Genomic DNA, 19,436 nt, shown 5'->3' with positions numbered 1-19,436 from the left:
CATCAAACTCATAGGCTGCAAGCTTGGCCACCCAGCGTTGCTCACACGCGTCCAATTTGGGCTTTGTCAAAATGTGAGTAAGTGGATTATTATCTGTCCATGCTGTGAATCTGTGGCCCTTCAACCAGTGACTACATTTTTCACAAACTGCCCATTTCAAAGCAAAAAATTCAAGGCGGTGGGCTGGATAGTTGCTCTGAGCCCTATTCAAAGTCTTGCTCGCAAAGGCTATGGGGTGGGCCCGATCTTCCCCTGGCACAACCTGTGACAAAACGGCACCTAAGCCATCAGTGGAGGCATCAGTGGATAGAATAAAAGGTCTTGAAAAATCAGGGTGTGCCAGTATGACATTTCCGAGAAGGGCATCTTTAAGCTTCTGCAAGGCCTGTTCACAGTCGGGTGTCCAGTCAGCAGCAGTCAGTTGACTCTCTTCTCTTGCCTCCTCTGGTTACCCTGAACTGTTTGCTCCCAGCAACGAGGTTGAAAAGTGGCTTAGCTAAGGTGGAGCAATTCTCAATGAAGCGCTGATACCACATAACTAGCCCTAAAAATGACTGTATCTTTTTGGCATCAGGAGTCAGCCCATCTGCTCTCATAAGATTTTCCCTGGTTACACTAGTGACTGCCTCCACCTTGGACGGGTCAGTAGAGATACCTTGACTGTTTATGACATGCCCAAGAAAACGCACAGAGCGCCTGAGGAGGAAACATTTTTTAGGGGCAAGCTTCAGATTGTGTAAACGCAGCCTCTGGAAAATCATTTCAATCCGTTCCAAAGCAAGTTCTTGACTTGGAGCAAATATCATGAGGTCATCAAGATAGCAAAGCAAGCTCATGAAATTCTGGTCATCGAAGATTTTCAACATCATTCTCATGAAACTTGCAGGGCTGTTAGAGAGACCCTGAGGGAGTCTATTGTACTCATGGAGTCCGACAGGAGAGGAAAAAGCAGTGTACTTCTTATCATCTTCATGGAGAGGAACATTATAAAAACCAGAGGTGAGGTCCATTGTGCTAAAAAACACATTGCCACCTAAAGCAGCAAGACAGTCTTCTTGGTGGGGCAGTGGATGCGCGTCTTTGACTGTGCGGGCGTTCAGCCACCGAAAATCTGTACACAGCCTCAGATCGCCATTTTTCTTCCAGTCAAGAACCAGTGGGGACGCATATTCACTTATAGATTTTCTAATAATCCCTCTTTCTTCCATCTCATTCAAGACAACACGAAGCTTCTGGTAATCTGCGGGAGCGACTCGTCTGTATGGCAATCTGAATGGCTTGTCGTCCATCAAATGGATACGGTGTACAAAATCTTTTACCTCACCACAGTCTAAGCTATGCTTGGAAAAAATGTCAGAATAAGTCACGGCAAGTTTGCACATTTCAGCTTTCCAACTGTCGGACACTTCACAAGAGTCAATATCCAAATCATTGAGGCCATGCTGTTTCAACGTGTCAGAGAACCTGGCACCTGGAACCTGTGTGTTGCTGTCAACGCGCTGGCTATTGGACACAAGGTGGGACAGCTCACTGTCTTGCATGTCTTCCAAAGCTAAGCAGGAATGGACGTCTGCCACCTTTGCATTTCTTCTAAGAAAAACAGGCTTTTCTGTTGGATTCATTATTTTCAGAGGCACCCAGCCATCACCCCATAAAGGAGTCACAACACGCCCCACAAGGATGTTTCTCGGGACTGACCGTGATGCGGTCGGCTCAACTATGACTGTAGAGCCGGGTGGGCCACGTGAGTTTGCTGGCAGTTTGCCCCAGACCAAATGCTCATGGCCCGGCAGAAGAGTAACGGCTTGGTGGAGCTTTACTGTGCCTATCTTGTCGGGGGGGACTTCACCCTGCCACTGGTGGACGCCAGCCAGCATGGCAACAAAGTCATCTCGGTCACCTCCGACACCAGAGTTGCCCTGTGTGGAGACTACTTTCCAGTACTCATCGCTTTCTTTGAGCTTATGGGTCAAGAATTTAATCACATTTGTGCCAACAATCAAATCATCAATCTGTCCGGGCACTACTAGTGTGGGCACAATGACGGCACATCCATACAGGTTAAGGCGAAGGTCACATGCTCTCTTTGGATAGACAAGTTTCCCTCCACAGCCCACCAAAACAATGTCAGTGTTAGGCTTCACATCACAATCCAATGAGCCGGCATCAGTTAATTTTCTCTCAATGTTTTCACTAATGGTGCACGCCAGTGTTAATAATTTAATAAAAGATTTTACCAAAGCAACATAAAGTACACACACACACACACACACACACACACACACACACACACACACAGACACACACACACACACACACATACACACATACACACAAACACTCCACTAGCTCCCTCATAAAGAATCAAATGACTGTTCCCTTTTGACAGTACACTACATTATCAGTTGAGCTAAAGGAACCCTTCATAATTATATTGTTATAGTCAAGTTTGTAGTATAGTTTAAGTACATATTTGGCATAATGATAATAATAATCACAATAACCAAAATATATGATTATATCAATAACTGTATGTCTGTAATAAATGAACTCTTAGGACAAATGCTGAGTGATCCCATCCATTGTCCAGGTCTAATGCTGCATAGGTTCCTCTTTGGTTTTTAATCTCTTGGTCACACCTCTCACCAGTGACTCTTTTTGTCTTTGGCATGTGTGCATTTAATAGTAGATTTTACCAATTCAACTTACAGTACACACACACACACAAACACACACACACACATACTCTCAAACACATACACACACATTCCCTTGAACACACACACACTCGCTTCTGGAATGTAACTAAGCTGTTGTCTGTTCCAGGTGCTGGGAGTACCTGTTCTAGATGGACCACTATCTGTCTGGGACTGCTGTGTTTGCTGCTGTTGCTGGTAGCAACAGGACTGTGTGTCATATATGGTATACAGAAGGACCAGCTCCAGACAGAGGGAGACCAGCTTCAAACCAGTTACTCTAATCTGACTGAGGAGAGAAACAATCTACAGACAGAGAAAGACCAGCTACTGAACGGTAACTCCAATCTCACTGTATAGACAAAACCAGCAATAGACCATAGACAGACCCAAATAAGCGAAATCTGACAACAAGAAAAAAACGTATTTAGAACAGCTACTGACCAATTATTCTAATTTGACTTAGTGAACTAGCACCAAACAGAGTGAAACAAACTACTGATCAGTTGTGTAATTTTATTAGAGGCAGAGAGAGACCAGCTCCTGGCCAGTTATACCAACCTAGTCACTTAGATAAACCAGCTACAGATAGAGAGAAACCAGATTGAAAAGGACAGACCACTGCTCAGTAACTCCAGTCTAACCGCATAGAGAAACCAGCTACACACAGAAACAGACCAGACACTGACCAGTTACTCTAATTTGACTGTAAAGATAAACCAGCAACAGACACAGAGAGAGAGAGACCAGCTAAGGACAAGTATCTCTGGCCTGGCCATAGAGAGTATACAACTACAGACCAGTAACTCTCATCTTACTGCAGGGAACAAACAGCTACAGACAGAGAGAAACCAGCTACAGACAGAGAGGGACCAGCTACAGACAGAGAGGGATCAGCTGAGGACCAGTATTTCCAACCTGGCTTTGGAGAAGAAACAACTACAGACCAAGACAGACCAACAACAGACCATTAACTCTCTTTTGACTGCAGAGAGAAACCAGCTACAGAAAGAGAGGGACCAGCTGAGGACCAGTAATTCCAACCTGGCTTTGGAGAAGAAACAACTACAGACCAAGACAGACCAACAACAGACCAGTAACTCTCGTATGACTGCAGAGAGAAAACAGCTACAGACAGAGAAGGACCAGCTGAGGACCAGTAATTCCAACCTGGCCGTGGAGAAGAAACAGCTTCTTGCCATCAAAGACCAGCAACAGGCCAGAATCCTTCATCTTGGTAACACAACTATCTAATACCAGCTAAAATAGTGAATGGTCTGTCTTGATGTAAATATAATTTTGTAAGTAAGCATTTTCCCTTTTTTTCTAACAAGAGTCACCTTGTGAAACTGGATGGAAATATTTCAGCTACAAATGCTACATCCATAAGTATGAGACACGCAGCTGGACTGAGAGCAGACGAGTTTGCCAAACCCTTGGAGCTGACCTGGTAGTCATCAACACTGAAGAGGAACAAGTAAGATTGCAGAGCGCATGTGTACCTTCAGGGTGCAAATTGCCTAGGGGGCCAAATGAAAGAAAAAGAAAAAGGATTCATTGCAGGATACCATCATTTTTTAAAGGGGCGTACCCGAAAAAAATCCCCCCAAAAATTTGACGAATAAATTGTCATTAACATATAAGGAGAAGTCAAGAGGTGAAAGATGCGTTTTAACACATTAGTGTTAAAAATGGGGCAGATTCCTATTTTGTGTTAATAGTTGGAATGTCTGACATTTGCTGTAACCATATCGATAAGCGTGATTTGTTCAAGTTGCCGTCTACCGAGCAACCTGGTTAACACTTTAGCAGAGGGCGAAAAGAAAGCTCTCTTTTCATCAGTTAGTTCAGACAACTGTAACTCTCAGTGCTTGAAATGCACACCTGGTCTTAATGTTAGCTAGTCTTTTTAAGGCAGCACAGGCTATTTCTTGCAGCGTGTTAAAGCATATCAGGCTTCAGAGTCTACTGTATGTTGCCCACTGTGTGAATATAAACGTTTAAACCCCTCCCCCCATGATTGTTCCATAAAACACACCCTCTGTGCCTTTATGTGTGTTTGTGATGTTTGTGTATGTGGGCACATGTGCCAGGTGATTATACTAATCCAATGGACTTCAATGCAAACAGATCTTCATCGGCCAGTGGTCTACAGGTGGGTGGATCGGCCTGAGGAGGCAAAACCGTGCCTGGACTTGGGTGGACAACACAGAGCTGTGTAGAGGGTAAGAGACACAAGGTGTTTGGTGTCAAATATGGCAAATAGAGTCATTATGCTGTGTTCCCAATGAGACAGCAGCCCGAACTAATACTGCACAACAACATGTTAAAGCAGCACAACGGATGAATTGGCAAGCTTGCTAACATCGCTAACGAGATTCTAGTGGCTAAACCTAGCGAAACCTGTTGAAATTAGCTTACTTTGACACTATGACAAACTAGAGAGTCAACAACTTTCCTAACACAGTCAAACATCAGGCAAGTGCAACACAAGACAAAGCAAGACAGCAAATAAGTTACTTACTAGTCCGGCAGAGAGTAGTATTCACGCCATAAATTCACGGCGGCTCCAGAAACTTACATAGCGCACTAATATGCCCCTGGTATGGCACAGAGGCCATTCTCCATATTAAACGTCATTGTAGCGTTTAAAAAATGTAATTTAAGCTGTTATTTTAAGGTAAAATTGCTACATAATGTTACTTTAATATTAAGAATGTCTTCCCTTTGTTCCAGGTACTGGGTGCCTGGGCAGCCCAACAGTGATTCGGAGAACTGTGTTGTGTTTCTGAGACATGCAAATCCCAAGACTAATTGGCATGACTACACATGTGACACCAAGCATTATTTCATGTGTGAGAAAAACATCCAGCACTATTAGTGTGTGGTCTGGTTGAATTAAACCACTAGAAGTTCATGGGATTCACATCCTTGATTTAGGTGAATGTCTTGTTCAGTTCAGCATTGTCTTCTAGTGTTCCTACACATAACTTAATAACATGCTTTTAAAATCGCTTTCTTTGCATCCTATCCTTTAAGTAAGTTAAGTTCTCTTTACTTGTCAGACACACACACTCTTTCAGTGAGCAGTGAGCATTTAACACGTCCTCTGCATTTGACCTATCCCTTACTTAGGAGCAGTGAACACACACACACACACTAGGAGCAGTGAGCACACACACACATGACAAGCACAAACACACACACATGAGGAGCAGTAAGCACAAACACACACTAGGAGCAGTGAGCACACACACACTAGGAACAGTGAGCACACACACACAAACATCAAAAGCAGTGAGCACACACACACACATGAGGAGCAGTGAGCACACACACACACGAGGAGCAGTGAGCACACACACACATGAGGAGCAGTGAGCACACACACACACACACACACATGAGGAGCTGTGAGAACACACAAACACACACACATTAGGAGCAGTGAGCACACACACACGAGGAGCAGTGAGCACACACACACACACACACACATATGAGGAGCAGTGAGCACACACGCACACACACATGAGGAGCAGTGAGCACACACACACACACACACACACACACATGAGGAGCTGTGAGCACACACACACATGAGGAGCAGTGAGCACACACACACACATGAGGAGCAGTGAGCACACACACACACACACACATGAGGAGCAGTGAGCACACACACACACACACACACACACACACACACACACACACACACACACACACACACACATACGAGGAGCAGTGAGCAGTGGGCAGCAGCAGTGCCTTGCCCAGGGAGTTGGGGGTGTCTGGCTCTAGGGCACTTCAGATGTGGATGTTGAGGGAAGGGAAACTAATTCAATTCCATGTGTGCAAATGAGAATATTATACATTTGAATCTTCAAGTCTTTTTTTCCAGTTTCCAGCCTTATACTTAAACTGCTTTAAGCTCATTGTTTGATTCAATAAAAGCACATGTTAAAACTCACTTTGCAGTTGGGGAATATTTTCTTGAGTGTAAGCACATTATTAACTTTATTGAGTCAACAATTCCCTCTGATGATACGATTGAGGAAGCCTTTGAGAGGAAGAAGCTAAAGTATGCCGAGCTGTTAGTGGAAGTGAGGGAATGAGGTTGGCAAGCACACCCAAGACCAGTGGAGATGTAGGTGTTAGAGGCTTTGTAGCTAAATCAACCACAACATATCTGACCATATACTTTTGGTTTTAGAGGGCAGTCACTCAAAAGAGCTTTAAAGGTGTTGTCTGAGGCTGCTGAAAGAGCAAGCCAGTGGTTGTTGCACTCTTGAGGTCGGGAACTAACACTGAGATATGTGAAATCTTGGGTGTATCTTGAGGTATATCTTGTGGTGTATCTTGTAGTGTATCTTGAGGTATATCTTGTGGTGTATTTTGTGGTGTATCTTGTGGTGTATCTGTTGTTGTCTGTGGTAGTGGCATGTGTCCTACACCATCATGAGTATGGAGGGGGGTATGTCTGGGATGAGAGGAGGTTTTGTGGGCCCAATGGTAAATGGACTGCTTTCATATAGCGCTTTTCAACTCATAGAGCACACAGCCTCGTACAGCTACCCATTCACACACCGATGGCAGAGGCTACCATACCTATCTAAGGTGCCAACCTGCACATCGGGCGTCCGTGTCATGCTCAAGGACACTTTGACAGTCGGAATCTGATAGTATTTAATTATATACCATATATTGGAGATTCAGTCTTAGATTTGATCAGTCAGGATTCAGGTTTAATCGTGTACAATGGTGGCCATTCCAAGGGAGACAAAGCCTGAAGTTCCACTCATAGCTTCACCTCAGACTCATCTGATTTATCCATTGAAGGATTTGCTGTTAAATGCTCTCTGAGAAACAGGGGTGTCACCCTATATTCAATAGGCCTTGAAGACAAGGCACCTAGATTTGACATGGGGGAAGGGAGTGACACCACTTGTCACACCTCACTCCTCCGGATAACCAGAAATGATTACATTCTAACTTAAGTCCAAATAAAAGTAACAATATAAGATAATATCCTTATTAACTATAAATCTCAAATGCCGGTTCCTTCAGATCAAACTGGCAACCTTCCAATTGAAAAACGACTCCTCCACCTCCTGAACTACTTTTGCCCCCAAATGCAACGAAACACTGATGAAGGAGGGTGCCTGCTTGAAAGCCCCAGTAGAATGCAACCCCAGGAAGGCAGCTTTGCTGTTGTTGTTGTATCCTGGTACTCAGGTTCTATGGTTGGCAGTTATGTTGATGTGTTTAGAAGTTGTGGGCAACAGACAGCGCATGCTGTACTGTGAAGGAGGGCCTTTATGGATCCTGGGTACAACATGCAGCGCGCATTGCAGCTGTCACCAACCAGTTGTGCGTTGCTGTTTTATCCTGCTGCTCAAAATCTATGGTTGGGCAGTTGTTATATTGGTTAGGTTGTTGGGTATGAGTACTTGCATGTGACAGTGAGAGGATTGGCTGTGGGAAGTCTCCAACCAATAGCACAGGGAATTTAAGATATTTTCCTGTGTATAACTAAAGATGAGCACGCTGTATAGCTGTTCTACAATCAATACTTTTTTTTTTTTCACCAATGTTTTTATTGATTTTTAACATAGTAAAACATAAGCTTCTCTCAAGATCGTACTAGTTTTCACACACCTTCATTAAGTGTCATCTCGTCAACTCAAAAGAATGGACTCCATATTTCCTCTCACAATATAAGTTATTTTTTCCATAGGTTCATAGCCATCTCTTTCAACCAACTACCTACCCTAGGTGCTTTAATGTTCTTCCATTGTAGGGCAATGAGGCGTTTTGCTTGTAACAGACTCATGTCTATGAAAGTATAATCCCTTAATTTTAGTGAAATGTCAAGAGGATATAAGTGTAATAGGAATGCTTTTGCAGATAATGGTAAACTGATATTTAAGATTGTATTCATCATATCGTTAACCTCTTTCCAGAATGTCATTATATGTTCACATTCCCAAATACCAGCCTGGTCTCAATCAGCCGTCGTACATATGTATACTAAAATCTTGAAGATACAAATTCGTAACAATACTTACTAAATCAAGTGAAATTTTGGTATGCCATTATTAACCATGCCCATAATACAACGTGAGTCAACGTCTGTCTCCGCCATATTCCGCCATATTGGATTTTTTTATCTCCCATTCAGTTCCATTGTACCAAAATGTTTGTAATAACTTGTGTTCTGCGTCATGAAATACAGTTTTTCTGTTATATTCTTACAATTTAACATTGATTTCTCGTTAAAAATGCAATCATAACACATTTATTTTACATCGTTAGACTTCACGAAGTACGTTTAAGCTCACCATTCACTTTGAATAGGGTGACGTCATCAGTTTCGTTTTACCGTTTTTCGTCTTTGCAAGCGACGTCGCCATTTTGGATAGGTGAAGACTGGCCTGTAACAAGGAGGAGGAGGAGGAGCTGTGTGTTTTTCTGAATAAAAAGCACTATAGCGTTTACATTTCTCACCCGATTTCACTGAGTCCTTTTTATATTCAGAGGTTTATGGTCTACGTGAAGTAGCAGAAAAAGTTTTGTCTCCATGTTACTTACAATCTCGATAGTAAGCTATAATCGCCATGGATACTGTATATATATTAGTGCTGTCAGTTTAACGCGTTATTAACGGCGTTAACGCAAACCCATTTTAACGCCGTTCATTTTTTTATTGCGAGATTAACGCGATTTTTTTTTTTTTTTTTTTAGATTAACGTTCTTTTTGGCCTCTAAAACTGTGTAGTAGGCTAACGTTAAGGTTTAAGTGAATGGTGAGCGCGATACGGAGAAATGGATCATAAAAAGCTTCTGAATGGAAAGTTTACTTTTAAAAGTTGTGTTGTGCAAAAGAAGCGAGCTTCACTGTTGTCTGAAAATGTCAACAGGCAGCTGCCTGAAAGCAAAGAAGTAGTAGGCTTACCTTTTATTGGTAACCTAACTGTTACGGTTCATTGTTTCTGAAATAAGAGGCCTGACTGCTATGTTCCCAGCAAACTTGAAAAAAAGAAACTATTAAGCCATGGCTTAACTGCACTATAGGCTGAGTCCTTGTTTACCTGAAATGTGCACTTTATGATTTTATTTTGTACCACCCTGTTTGGCAATGTTGGTTTTCAATAAAATAAAACATTTGCTTAAAGCAAGCCAATCCACTTTTCCATGTTGATAAGGGCATTAAAATAAAAATAAAATGATGGAAAAAATAAATAAACGATGGGACATTTAGAATAGATACTAATTTGCGATTAATCGCGATTAATTTTGAGTTAACTATGACATAAATGCGATTAATCGCGATTAAATATTTTAATCGTTTGACAACACTAATATATATACATGCATGTCTATGATAATGGCTGCTAGACGCTCACTGTTTTTCATTCACTTGGAAATACTGAAAATAAATCTATACTATCGAAATAGTGCATTTTTAACTACTAATATTTGACCATCATTGAGAAAAACTTGAACAAAATCTGCTAATTTTATTATTATGACTATGAGGAATAATAATACACAAGAAGCATGTTACGTGGTCATGTGCACTACTATGTCCTTTTTCGATAGGGTTACAGTTTTTTTTCGAGAGGTTAGATTTGATATATGCACATAAAAGCATCATCATTTCAACCTCTTCGTCATATGAATGATTCCTTCACTGACCAAGGCTGTTAAACCACCGACTACAATTCAATTAATTTATATAGTGCAAGAACAATAAAATTGTCTCCTGAGAGGTGGTAATAGGGGAGGGGAAACAATCAGGAACATGGCAGAAAAAATGGTCAGACCAGGTGAGATCATTGCTGATATTCACCCCCAGGAACCTGAAGCAGCTGAACTTTTCTACTTCAGATCTCCCTGTGCAAGTGGATCTACAATTCCATACCAAAATTTCCAAAGTATTGTTATGAATTTGTATCTTCAAGATTTTAGTATACATACTGTATGTACGAACAGGTTTTGGAGATCACGTTGCAAATACAGTGATAGAGTGCCTGTCAGAGGTGTAAAAAGTACTAAAATGTTGTACTCAAGTAAAAGTACAATTACTTTGATGAAATTTTACTTAAGTACAAGTAAAATTACCCATCTAAAAATCTACTCAAGTAAAAGTAAAAAGTAGTTCATTTAAAATGTACTTTAAGTAAAAGTTACTTAGTTACTTTCAACAACTTGATGGGGGCCACTCCTATATAGTGCAAAAAAGGACAAGGAGTCATAAATCCAATACAAAAACTAGTTATTTTTAATTAAAGGAGAATCTTTAGGAATATAGGTGCAATGACATTAAACATGTTAAACATTAAACATGTCAACACAACATTTAAGAATTTTTGGGAGGACATGAACCACATGACAGCTAAAATAAAAAGTTAAAATGCCGCTGCCCCACTGTAAACTTTGGTTACTTTACTTATGTCCACCTTTAGAACATCACATCTACAAACTTCTTGTTGAGTTTGAGCAGCAGCTGATTTTCAAGGTGAGTAGAGTTCGTTCGGGCTCGCTTTGCATTGAACAGCAATCCAGCACAGCTGAAGAGTCGCTCGCAGGCGGCCGAGGCAGGTAGGCCAGTATTGAGTTTCCGGGACAGTTTTTTGATATTCTGAAAGGCGTTCAGCAGATCCATATTGACTGAGACACAGGCTAGGTACCCTTCTAACTCCCCTGTACCTTCTGACCTTTTGGACTTCATTGAGGAAAATAAATCATCTTCATCTGATGAATGTTGTCCGACTTGCTCCAGCCTCCAACATCTGGTCAAGGTGTTGTCTGACATAGACTAGACCTGTAGAATGACAAACAACATTTCTGACAATTAAGTATTGAGCTGCCATCAAAAGTGTATCATAACACAGAAATAGCTATACATAGCAACTTGAGATGACAGACCTACAGTATATATACAGAATTATAGCATTATTTTCTATTTCTACATGCATCACAATTCATAATCCTCAATTCTTGCTAACCTGAGCATGAACATGAAAGACCTGCACGTTGCAAAGCCACCACTTATCTGACTAAACATCGTGATAAATTCCAAATAACGACATACACATTGACTTGTCCAACTGTCTGACAACGATGGTGTGCGCGTTCACGTTGTTCTGTTTCAAGGCATGGGAGCCAGCCAAATGATTAGCCTAATATCAGTTTATGAGGTGTATTTCATTGCTGATGACTGATCTGCAGTCTTTAACACAATATGAGAGACTGAACATAATAATGCTATGACCTGAAACGAATGGAAGACAGGAATGGAATTATTATTAGTCTATTGGATGACGGCTGTCGACGTTAGCATACTCAGGGCGGTTGCAAGTGCTAGCCAAAATGAGGCTACTAGTGCCATGAAACGCATATTTTGCTTAATGGAGCAAAGCTAACTAAACGACAAAAATGCTGTCTGAACTACTAATGGAAAGGGACAAATGCTGTACTTACCAACACATGCTTGCGCAGATTTGAAGATTAATTTTTATAAGCAGAAAGTTCTGACTGGCGGGTTAGGCACAGTTTACACAGCATTATATAGCTGTTGCCTCTTTTAGGTTGGAAGGCAAACTGCTTGCTGAGATGTGGCCACGGGTTTTCTTCATCCTCTTTAATTTCAACTGGCGGAAAGTTCGGTGCTTCAGCTTGTTGGTTGACCGCAGCTTGTTGGCAGTCCGCACTATCATCTTCCTCTATCTATCTCTCGTGACTCGGCACCGGTGCCTTGCATCGACTCCATCATCCACTCTATGCAGCATCCACCACTGCAGCGAGAATTGTCGTGCGCGATTCCCACCTTGAACTATGTTTTTTTTTTTTTACTCAGTAACGGATGTAATTTCCAATGTAGCGAAGTACAATACTTCAGTCAAAATCTACTTAAGTAAAAGTAAAATTACCGATTTCAAAAACTACTAAAAAATTACAAAGTACACAAAAAAACTACTCAATTACAGTAACGTGAGTAAATGTAATTCGTTACTTTACACCTCTGGTGCCTGTACATTTGTTACATTTCACACCAGTTTCAGGGATGTTTTCATTGTATTTGTATAATATAGCTGGAGTGACATAAATTCGGATTAACCAATTATATTGTAGCAATTTCAGTCTAACATTTACTGTTTGAGTTTGAGCCTCCTTACATGCCTCCATCCGGTCATTTACATGTATATCCTCATTTAAGTCCTTACTCCAAGCTCCCTTTATAATGCCATAAAGTGATGAAATTAAACCTCTGTTATAACAATCTTTAATCATGTCGCTCTCTAAAATAGATAGAGGGGGTATCTTGTATGAGTTCTGTTGAGAGGTAGAGATGAACTGTCTTATTTGTAAGTATTTAAAGAAGTGTCTTCTAGGAATATAAATATCAAATATGAATATCAAAAGAGTGAGCTATTTCCTCAAAGGACATGAGCTGATTGGAGGAGTATACTGTAAATCTGCAATTGTCTTTATCCCTTTGTCTGCCCAAACCTTAAACCCTGCATCAAGCCAGTGAGGCAGCAAGCAGCAAGCCACCCTGGTTAAAAACTTGAGTTGCCAGCAATGGGGTTAAAACAAGACAAGTTATTAGGAATTCCTAAGTACCTCTTGACTTCATACCAAACCTTTATCATATTCAGTACTACTGGGTTTAAGGTGTTTTTCCTAAGGTCTTTCAGTTCAGATGTGTTTTTATAGTTTTAGTATCTTATGAAGCAGATGCTCGTGTGATTTTAATGTCAAAGGAATTTTGGCACTGGCAACAGTTCAAGACATTTTATTTTTTAAAAGATGTCACACCCGACATGAATGATATAAAATTGCTTTTTCACTTTTATTTAGTTTCTGTCTGTTAGATATTTAAAGGGGCTGTGGGTAGTGATGTTACAAATGACACCGGGGGCTTCGGAGCTTCGGAGAGTGCGTATCGAGCTTGTATCGTTTTGCCGAAATGACGTCACTGGTGACGTCCAAAGCCTCATTTGAATCAAGTGCTTCACCAAGTGGTTCATTGGTTCACTTCTGGCGGGAAGCTTCGAGTCCCATCTCGTATTCGTGGTTGTTGTCAGTGGTTGGAGACGTAGCGATAGTTGGAGATTTAGCGTAGTTGGAGATTTAGCGGTAGTTGGAGATTTAGTGATAGTTGGAGATTTAGCGGTAGTTGGAGATTTAGATTGTTTGCTGTTTGTAGTATAGATTATTTGAGATATAGTTATGGAGCCAGTTAGGAAGAGAAAGTTGCACAAAGCACTTCGCCCCCTTTTCACTGCCCTGCACTTTCACTGACCAGTTGTCCAAAAGCACTCTCACTACCCTTGGTTTTACAAAAGTACTGACCAGTATTCCAAAAGCCCTTTAACTACCCTCTGTTCCAACAGCATACAGAAAAGAGTAAAGATAATTAATTAGCAGGCGTTTTTATCCAAAGCATAAGATTAAAGTTTGCTTTTGTCGAGAATCGAATCGCTAACCGTTGTGCCACCATAGAACTCTTAAACTATATGTCAAACAAATATTAGGGGAAAGAATAGAAAAAGAAAGCCTTTATTGTCATTGTATTGTCATACAACGAAATTTGAATTAATCGAGGTACGTTTTTTTCACCATACGTTTGTGTGCATGTTATTTAAGTAGGTCTTGCGCACTACAACAAATTGAACAAATTCACTGTCCCGAGAAAATCTTTCCTACACCATATTTTTATTGACCAGCATGTGTCACTAGAGAGCGAACGAAGCTTCGAGTAGTGAACCTTTTTTCAACACGTTTTGCTGGAAAGCTTCAAAGGTTCATGAAGCTTCATTTCGCCATCACTAGCTGTGGGTATCTGAATATCATATTAGTCCCATGCAACTGTATTGACTCATAATGAATCATTACTTGACATTATCCAAACAAAGTAATGTGTTTGGAGTATTGCAGATGAACATTGTTGAAATGCCATGAATTAAATTATATCAAGAGAGAGCGGAGCAATCATTCCCTTTAACATTGATTCATTTAGCAGCCATTTTTATTTAAAGCCACTTACAGAACAGTGTAAGTAAATATTTCCATTTAGTATATATTATGTAGGCCTTCAGTATGATCCTGTGTACATGTATAGAACCTATGACCTTGGTGTTGAACATATGACCTTGGTGTTGAACCTATGACTACTTTTTAATCAGGCGCACTCCGAGGATGTTTGGCAAAACAAATACTGTGCAATTCCAAATGTTTGAAGTGGAGTCAATTAATATGCAGTTGTGACACAGTATTCTGCACCTTATGTGTTTGCTCTGGCAGCTTTTTGGGGTATTTTGGGAATTTTCCACAAACGAATCAGGGGAATGGCAGGAGTGGGGACAGTGGGGAACATGTACTAAAGGTACATACCCCAGATCCATAAAAAAAAAAGCGGAACACGGTGTCGACGAAGGAGCTGTTTGTTCAGGGACTTTGATGGAAGACCATGTGATGGAAGGCTTATGGAACAGAGGATGTGCTACGACTTTTCAAACACGTCAGTAAAGCCTTGCAAAAGTAAGCCACAACAACAGTGTATTCTTCATCAACTTGAATACCTCTCAAGGTAGTATCAATTACAGTAAATATGCATCACCTCCATATTCAAAGAAGCCTTCATAATCTAGTTGACACATTGAATTCTGTGTTTGACCAGAACCTGCTCGCTGGAATGAGTGGACCCAGTGGAGTTTTTGTCAGCCTCCCTGTGGACCGGGTTCCAAACAACAGAGAGAACGACTCTGTGTACCTGATCTCCCAGAATTTGAGTCAGTTAATGGTTATAGTTTAGGTATTTATCAGACGTTTTTGTCTAAAGCGACTTCCAAAACAAATGATAAAAAAGAGTAAAAACAACGATGACAAAATTAAGCAATAAGCATAATGCAACAAAATCCGTATAACTTCTGTGGCGTGTAGCGGAAGTGATGTGTGAATGACTGTGTACTCCTGTGGCGTGTAGCGGAGTTCCTTGTGTTTTTAGTCATTTAGTCATTTAGTCTTAGGAGCCAGTGGCCTCTATTTTGAGAACAATAAAGGCTAGTGGAAATGGCTGGTTCCGCCTGGGCAGGTTGTCTAAACTCCAGCAATAAAAGAGAATCTCTGCCAAGGCCTGGACGAAATATTTCTCCCTGACAGGGAACATTAGAATGCGTCAATCACATACCATCATTGCCCAAGTCTGATTGATCTATCTGGCAAAAGATATCACATTTCCTGTTTTTGGAAGAGTGGTGCATTATGCCTCCGCATTTCTGTAATTAGCAAGAAAGCAGGAACAAATCTGTGTCAGGAGTTAATGCAATTAATCCATCTTGGATATCCTGGAAGTAAACACGTATCTGAGCAGGCTTTAAAAATAAAATTAAAAATAGAATCAAATAAAACTTCAAACCAGAGACCTGACCTTTACCTTTGCCACATCTCGGCCTACATCAGCTCATAAAAACTAAAAATGACATATGTCATAAACATGTAAGAAAAACATGGGTGTATGTCCCTATGGCCCACATACTGACAAAACTGCACAACTCATCTGTGCAGTAAGTCACTTTGTGATAAAGTTTTAAAGAAACGTGGTTGGGTGAGCAGGTGTGGAAAGAGTTTGGGGTCTTGCATACACATTGGCGCCCTCTGGTGGATGCAAATGTGCCCTGCGAAGCAGACTAAAGCTGTAACAGAGGGAGATGGGAAACATTCATATGTAACAGTAGAACATCACTGGAAATATACAAGTTAGATTCATGCTTGGTAATTATTTAAATGTTAAGTTGACGGGTGAACAATCTGGGTCATCAAGTAGGAACCATATGTGTGTGTGTGAAGGAGGTGTGTTTGCCGACGGGAAGACAGGTCGGAGGGTGTGTTTGTGTGTATGTGTGTGTAGTTGTGTGTGAGTGTGCAAATAGTGCAGTCTGTGTATACTATTGTGAGTCTCTTCTGCGCGTCATTACCCCAGTTGCTTTTGTGTTTTGCCCCGTGTTTTCCTCTGTTAACCCTGTACTGGCAGTTCACTGCGACATAACAGTATGGTACATGACACTAGTCATGAGCCTAAATCGAAGCATTTATCCATTCACGCCTGAAAGGCCGCGAGATCTGTCAGTGCGCACTCCTGAGCCCGCCCCCTCAGGAGTCTATATCTTGGATTACGCACCAGATCTCTGTCTCTTTGAAAACTTCGCAAGAACGAAGTGCCAGATCCGAGTGTATCCTCTACGCTACCAAAAGTCAAAGAGTTTTGTGTGCTTTTGCTCTCTACGGGTTGGTGAGTTATCCGGGTTCTTTAACCCTCACTAGCTCAGGGCGCTGCAAAATTCGTTGGCTCAACTTAATTTTGGAAGTAGTAGCTGCTATCCTAGCTGCCTAGCTGGCTAAGTTTCTGACTAGCCTGCAGGCTTGCTAACAACGTGTTCGTTGCTGATAGTGTGCTTGTGTTTTAATACTTTCTTCTACTTTCAGATTAAAAAAGATGTCCAGACACTACCCCGACTGCGGGCACACCCGTGTCAAGGGTGACCGCCACCGTCGGTGCGTGACCTGCCTCAGCAGGGACCACGCAGTGGTCGCGCTCTCGGGCGATGACCCTGTCTGTGACATCTGTGCTAGCCTCACGCTAGCTAAGGCTACCAGGCGTCTTGCGCTCTGGAAGAGCAAGGACGCCGAGGGGGCTGCACCGGCTCCATCCGGGGCTAACGCCCCTGTAGGACTGAGTGCGCCTCCAACCGTGGGCTCTGTGAGTGAGAGCAGCCGCCTTGCAGCTGCAGCTCCACTCTCGGGCCTCTCCCCATTACCGCCGCCTGCCAGCCCTGGGGCTGCGGGCAGCGAGGCGGAGGAGCTTCAACCAAGCGGTGTCCTGCCCGAACTCGAGCTGGACATCAGCCTGGATGATGATAGTCTGCTGGACTACTCCGATGAGCACAGCTCAATCGCGGAGGCAATGCAGACAAGCCAAGACGTTAAGATGCGGGTGGATACACCCCCTACTTCGTCACGGATTCTGGGCCAGCAACTCCACGAGGTTGCGCTGAGAGCAGCCAGCTGCCTCGGGCTCCCTCTCCCTCCCCCTCCCAGTGTGCGGTCCTCGCTGCTGGACGGGGAGTTTTATGCTGGCCCCGCCGCGCCAGTTCCCAGCTGCATCCCCTTTTTTGAGGAGGTGCACGAGGAACTGCAGGCGACATGGGCGACCCCCTACTCGGGCCGGGCCCCGGTGCCGGGGTTCGCGCCTTACATGCAGCTTCACAGGGCTAGTGAGAGGGGCTACCTCTCCTTCCCTCAGGTGGAGGATGCAGTAGCGGGCTACCTCTTGCCCGCCTCCCCCACGATGCGCCTCGGCCAGAAGCCTCTCCTGCCTACGCGGGTGGCCAGGCACCAGGCTCAGCTGGCAGAGAAAGCCTACTTGGCTGCAGGGCAGGCTGCCTGCACAACCAACACGGCTGCGCTGCTACAGCGCTATCAGGCAAAGCTCCTGACTGAGCTTGCCTTGTCGCTGGGGGAAGATCACCCGTCTGTGGCAGAGCTCCGTCGCGCGACGGATCTGTCACTCACACTGACTCGATGCACCTCACAGGCACTGGGGAGGGTGATGGGTGCCGCGGTGGCTACCCAGAGGTCTCTGTGGCTATCACTGGCTAAGCTCTCAGACAGAGAGAAAGCACCACTCCTCGACGCCCCGGTCTCTGTCCAGGGCGTCTTCGGTGAAGCAGTGGTCACAATGGCTGCCAGCAGCAGCCAGCTGCGCGTCCTGCCCAGGGCGCAGCCCAGGCCCCGCGACTTCACTCCGCTCGCCGCGGGCGGGGCAGAGGTAAGCCTCAGGCTTCCTGATGGTGACAGTCAGCCAATGGTCACACAGGGGGAGCGGTGGAGCCCACACCGCCTCCACAGAAATCAGCCCGTCGCTCACATGTGAAAATCATGTCCAGCACGGTAAGCAGGTTCTCACAAGCACCACACTCATATGTCCTAACTCCTGTCCCCCATGGCGCAGTGCCCAGATATGCTTGTGTGACTCCCCCCCGCGATGCACATAGTGCAATCGCACCCCCCGAATTTTTTCAAAACCATGAGGGGGCAACCCCAGATCTCGTCCCCCTCCCTAGGCGGAGTGGGTGTAGATCTAGGTTTAAACTCATTGACCATGAGCGGGTTAGTTCCCGACAAATTCTGCCCAGACCGGACAACACTGCGGCCTTGGCGTATATAAACCGTCAAGGCGGAGTGCGCTCCCGGTCACTACACCATTGGGCGACTCGCCTGCTCCTGTGGGCAGCGAGGCACGTCCTTTCCCTCAGGGCAGTTCATATACCAGGTCACCTCAACTAAGGTGCGGACCTGTTATCGAGGGGCGATCCTCGAGCAGCAGACTGGTGTCTACACCCACGAGTGATAGACCAGATCTGGGTACGTTTTTTTCAGGGCGCAGGTACCTGAGAGGTGCAGGCTCATAGCGTCAGGCTTGTCGGATGCGGTGGTGGCTACAATACAGAGTGCCCGAGCTGTGTCGACACGGGCTCTGTATACGCTGAAGTGGCGCAGTTTTGAGCGGTGGTGTGCTGCGCGTCAGCATGACCTCATTAACTGCGCGCTGGGCGTTATTCTAGAATTCCTACAGCAGTTGTTTCTCTCAAAGTGTACATGGCTGCCATTTCAGCCTGCCCCGCAGGCATTAATGGCAGTTCTCCTGGCAGTCACCCGCTAGCGTCACGC

The sequence above is a fragment of the Clupea harengus genome, chromosome 4 (assembly GCF_900700415.2).
Source record: "Clupea harengus chromosome 4, Ch_v2.0.2, whole genome shotgun sequence".
NCBI lineage: Eukaryota > Metazoa > Chordata > Actinopteri > Clupeiformes > Clupeidae > Clupea > Clupea harengus.
Note: the sequence above shows the minus strand (reverse complement) of the source record.